The sequence below is a fragment of the Zingiber officinale genome, chromosome 2B (genome assembly GCF_018446385.1).
Source record: "Zingiber officinale cultivar Zhangliang chromosome 2B, Zo_v1.1, whole genome shotgun sequence".
NCBI lineage: Eukaryota > Viridiplantae > Streptophyta > Magnoliopsida > Zingiberales > Zingiberaceae > Zingiber > Zingiber officinale.
In genome coordinates this window covers 54,760,742-54,766,741 of record NC_055989.1, presented here as the reverse complement: position 1 = coordinate 54,766,741, position 6,000 = coordinate 54,760,742, and positions in this window count along the sequence as shown.

Sequence of the window (6,000 nt, the reverse complement as noted above, 5' to 3'; positions counted from 1 at the left end):
GTCTTTTTCGCTTTATCCAAACTAAAGGGGGCAAAATTCAGCTTACCATCCTTGATTGTGGAGGGCTTGATGTTTCCCTTTGGAATAAGTAACATTGACACTCCCCTGGATGTCTCGTTTGGTATGTCTAAATATTTTGAACTATATTTATCAATTGGTTGCTAATCATCTTCTATAATGATGCCTAATTCTTATGTTTCAGCTGATGCTCTTCTACCGGCTTTCATGTATAAGAACACTACTATGACTAAGTCTTTTCTGAATGATCTCGGAGAAAAATGGCTACAGGCTCATCGAGCTAATCTTACTTCCACTACCCTGGGTCTGCTATCTGAAGAAGAGCTAAAAGCAAAAGCTGTTGCAGCTATGGATGAGGAAGAGGAACAACCTTTTATTATCTTATTCAAGAAACCCAGGCTTACTAAGGATGTTCCTTTTAGCGACCTCTTTGGTACCTTTGTACAAGCCCCCCTTGCTCCGGCACCTATTTCTTTTGAGAGAGGTAAGACACTAATGTCCTCTACCCACATTATCTCCAATCTTTCTCTTAGGATGATGAGACCGGCTCTACTTATCCCCTCCTCTTCTATTATTGTTTCAGCTTCTTCTGCCTCTCAGATGGCCGTTACTCCCTCTGTATCCTCTCAGCCTCTTGCCTTGGCCTTGTACCTGCTGGCTTCTAGATCATGAGCTAAACGAGCACCTTGTCGGAGATCTTCTCCAAGTCCAGGGCCGTCAGCAATCCGTGCTTCAACAACTGAATCAACTCTTCTTGCATTACCACCTTCCGTCCTCTCTAGTTCTTCCTCTGCTGCTCTCGTTTCCACTACTTCTTTTCCTTCTAGCTCATCCTCTATCCTTCCCGATTCTACCACTCCCCTCATTTCTCTTCCTTCTTCTTCCACACGACCCTCTTCTCCTTCTGCCTCCACGCCTTTATTTAGACAAGCTATGAGTCTTCCTTCTCAGATGGGACAAACTTCGGACCCTCCTGGTTACGATTTTTTTACAACTGCAAGGCCCACTGTCTGAGTCTTGGTTACATAGCCAAGAATTATTAAAAGACACTAGTATTCCCAGCCGTGCCGACCATCATAGCCGCCAAGCTGTTGCTGTAAGTATTTTTCATTATATATTGTTAACTTCTTACTACTTTCGCTAAATGTATTATTATTTTCAGTTCCTCGCCTCAAGTCTTCATCTGGACCAGTTAGTCATTGCCTTAGAAAGGGAAAATGGCAAGTTAAAGGCTCAGGTAGAGACATTGCAAGCCAATCTTCCTCCTTCTCACATTGAGCTCGCTCAATTACGCAAGAAAGTAGCCTCACAAGATCAACAAATAGAGGCTATGAAGAAAGAATTACAGGAGTTACAACAGCCATTGAAAAACAAAGAGCTTGAAAGGAGAACCTTAGAGTTACAAGTGGATCGACTACATTCTGGTCTACGAATGGAAATTGCTCTGAAGGACAAAGCCCTTTCAAATGTTTCTCATAAAAGCCTTGTTTTGGAGAAAGTGGAGAGGCTTCATAATGTCTGTCTTTCTGATCAGGCTCAAGAATCAGCCTCAAGAGATTTTGCTTTACTAGAAAAACAAGAACAAAGAAAGGCCCAGGATGATGAAATATCCTCACTTTGAAAAGAACTGGAACAACTTAAATTGGAGAAAGACACTCTCAAAGATCAAGCTGCTAAAATACAGGCTGAATTTCAAAGTTATAAGGAGCATGAGGAAAACCGATGGGAAGAGAGACGCCTAACTTATCTAAGGTCTTCGGCGTTTGTTAACGAATATGTTCGTCGAATCATAGGGGCTTTAAATCATTCTGTGGTAGGGATTCTTCAGCAACTGAGAGAGGGTGGTTATCTACCCAGGGAACCTCCTCCTCTGTTCATAAACCGTCGCAGACTCAACAAAAAATTACCCAAAAATGTAACTAGCCATTTTAAGTAAGCATGGTTATGTATTTAAAAAGACTTATAATCAAAAGATTTGTAATTAGAAGACTAAATGAAAAGGCTTGTAATTAAAAGATCTGTAATTAAGTAGCTGCATCACTAAGAGAAAATTTGGTACTTACCTGTTTTTCCTGGTTTATGTTAGCTTGACATGGCTTCCTTTGAAATGCTTCTAAGAATAAGTACTATCTCGTTCAAGAATTCTTCCCTTATTCCTTGAAATTAGATCGTGTTTGGATAAATTCCTCCATTGGTAATATCTCAGAAGAGCATGTAATTCTGAGCGATTTTATATGAAGAATTTCATGGAATTTTTGTGCTCTAGTTAAGTTATAACGTTCCGAGTAACTTTAGATAAAGAGCTTCATATGATCGGGGCTCCAGATAGGGAATGTAATTTTGCAAGATTATATGTATATACAGAATCCCCCTCGAACCTTGAATCTTGGTTTGGAGTGTAATACCGAATGATTTTTATGAAGAAATCCATATAACTTTGAATGTACACTGATAATATAATTCGATCGATTATGCTTTTATGATAGTTTAAAGTCTCCGGTTCCTCCCATGAAAACCCATCCGAGTTACTTCATGAGATTTTCCGATCGACTATGCTTTTTTTTTTTGATAGTTTAAAGTCTCCGATTCCTCCCATAAAGACTCGTCCGAGTTACTTCATGAGATTTCCCGATCGACTATGCTTTTTTTTTTTTTATAGTTTAAAGTCTCTGGTTCCTCCCATGAAGATCCGTCTGAATTACTTCATGAGATTTCCAGATCGACTATACTTTTTTGATAGTTTAAAGTCTCCGGTTCCTCCCATGAAGACCCGTCCGAGTTACTTTATGAGATTTCCCGATCGACTATGTTTTTTTTTTATAGTTTAAAGTCTCCGGTTCCTCCCATGAAGACCCGTCCGAGTTACTTCAAGAGATTTCCCGATCGACTATGCTTTTATGATAGTTTAAAAGTCTCCGGTTCCTCCCATGAAGACCCGTCCGAGTTACTTCATGAGATTTTTCGGTCGACTATGCTTTTTTTGATAGTTTAAAGTCTCCGGTTCCTCCCATGAAGACCCGTCCGAGTTACTTCATGAGATTTCCCGATCGACTGTGCTTTTATGATAGTTTAAAGTCTCCGGTTCCTCCCATGAAAACCCATCCGAGTTACTTCATGAGATTTTCCGATCGACTATGCTTTTTTGATAGTTTAAAGTCTCCGGTTCCTCCCATGAAGATCCGTCCGAGTTACTTCATGAGATTTCCCGATCGACTATGCTTTTTTGATAGTTTAAAGTCTTCGATTCCTCCCATAAAGACCCATCTGAGTTACTTCATGAGATTTCCCGATCGACTATGCTTTTATGATAGTTTAAAGTCTCCGGTTCCTCCCATGAAAACCCGTCCGAGTTACTTCATGATATTTTCCGATCGACTATGCTTTTGATGTAAAACTATAATGCTTGCACTAACCTTGTGATGGTTTAACGTCTCCGAGATTTTCTTAAGGAAACCTAGTAGGTCCTTCCTTAAAGTTCCCAATTGACGGTCGCTAGAACAGAAAAAATGTTTGCCTGATAATCATCACGCTGTCTGAACCATATTTATTTCTTAGGCGATATTTGGCTTGCATTGTATTTATCAAGTGGAATGAAGTACACAAATTATGAGCATACTTGTCATTTGTTTGTAGGGAAATTTCTTCAAGTAATTTTGATTTGTTCTCTCAGACATATTCTTGAATGATATGAGCTTGTTAAGTTTGGTAGGGCTGTAAATGATTTGCACTCCAGGGACACTCGAGAATTCTTCCTTCAGTGTCTTGGAGATAATATGAACCCGATGCAAGTTTTTCTACCACCTTGTAAGGTCCTCCCCATTGTGGTGCTAACTTGCTAACATCACCTACGGGCTTAACACGTTTCCATACTAGATCTCCCACTTGGAAAAATCTTGGGATGACTCTTCTATTATAATTCTGCCTCATTCGCTGTCGATATGAGGTGAGACGAGTTGCAGCTTTGTCTCTGGTTTCCTCTATCAGATCCAGCTCCATGAGTCGTCGACCATCATTGTCTTCATCATATAACTATTTTCTATTAGATTCTACTCCTACCTCGATGGGAATTACTGCTTCTCCCCCATAAACCAACTGAAAGAGAGTAATCCCTGTAGCTTCTCTGGGTGTAGTACGATATGCCCAAAGAATATTGGGCAGCTCATCTACCCAACTGCCACCAACATGATCTAGCTTGGTTTTTAGATCTCTTATAATTTCTCTGTTAGTTACTTCTGCTTACCCATTACTCTATGGATATGCCACAGAGGTGAATGCTTGAATAATACCATAACTTTTGCACCAATCTAAGATTCTGTCTCCTTGGAATTGCCTTCCATTATCAGAAACTAATTTATGAGAAATACCAAATTTGCATATGATATTTTTCCATAGGAATTTAATAACTGCATCTTCAGTAATCCTAGCAAGTGGTTCTGCTTCTACCCATTTAGAGAAATAATCCACTGCCACTAATAAAAATCTTCTTTGTGAAGTTGTCATAGGAAACAGGCCCACTATATCCATCCCCCATTGATCAAAGGGGTAGGAGATTATAGAGGTTCTTAATAATTGTGTAGGATGGTGTGAAATATTCTGATGTTTCTGACAAGAAATACAAGTTCTTACAAATTTTGCAGCATCTTCATGTAAAGTAGGCCAGAAATACCCTGCTAATAAAATTCTGCGAGCTAAGGATCTTCCTCCTATATGACTACCACATGAGCCCTGATAAACCTCTTGCAGGATAAATTGTATATCTTTCGTTCCAATACATTTAAGCAAAGGTCTAGAAAAAGCTCTTTTATATAACTGTTCCCCTATCATAGTATATTGAGCAGTCCTCTTCTTAAATATCCTTGCTTGTTCTGTATCAATTGGAAGAATACCCTACTGTAAATATAATATGATTTGCGCCCTCCAATCACCTTGTATCTCTACATCAGCTTGTCTTTCAATACAAGATACTAACAATGTCTGCTCTACTGGCCGGTCCAAGCTCCATGGGGTTATAGCAGAAGACAACTTAGCTAATTCATCTGCTACTTGGTTTTCAGACCGAGGAACTTTTTTGTATATATACTTCTTGGAACTGAGTCTTCAATTTATCAAATGCCTCGGCGTATAACTTAAGTCTATCATTATTAATTTCAAAGTTACTCGATAGCTGTTGAGCTGCCAATTGAGAGTCAGAATAAATATGAACTCGAGATGCTCCCACATGTCGAGCGGCTTGTAATCCTACTATCAGTGCTTCATATTCGGCTTCATTATTAGTGGCCCTATAATTCAGCCTAACAGAAAGTTGAAGTCTATCTTCCCTCGGAGATATAAGGAGAACACCAATTCCACTACCTTGTCTAGTTGAAGATCCATCCACATAAACCTTCCAAGTATTTTCCTCTTCAGGACCTTGAACTTCTATGATAAAATCTGCTAGAGCTTGTGCCTTGATAGCCGAGCGAGGTTGGTATTATATTTCATACTCACTAAGTTCGGTCGCCCATTTAATCAATCGACCTGATGCCTCTGGGTTAAGCAATACCCATCCGAGAGTATTGTTGGTCAATACAATGATTGCATGTGCTAAGAAATATGGGTGTAACCTTCGGGCGGTCAACACTAATGCATAAGCCAACTTTTCGAGTATAGTATATCTACACTCGGCTCATTTTAATAAATGGCTAGAAAAATACACAGGTTGTTGCTCCTTCCCTTCCTGTTTAACTAACACGGAGCCTACAGCATTTTCATTGGCTGAGAGATATACCCATAAGGTCTCTCCTACTACAGGCTTAGCTAATACAGGAAGGGTGGACAGATAGTCTTTTAACTCTTGAAAAGATTTGTCACACTCTTCATTCCACTGAAATTTATTAGCCCGCCGGATTATTTTGAAGAAATGGAAGCTACGATCGGTCGACCTTGAAATGAATCTAGACAAGGCTGTAATCTGCCGGTGAGTTTTTGAGCTTCCCTCATGTT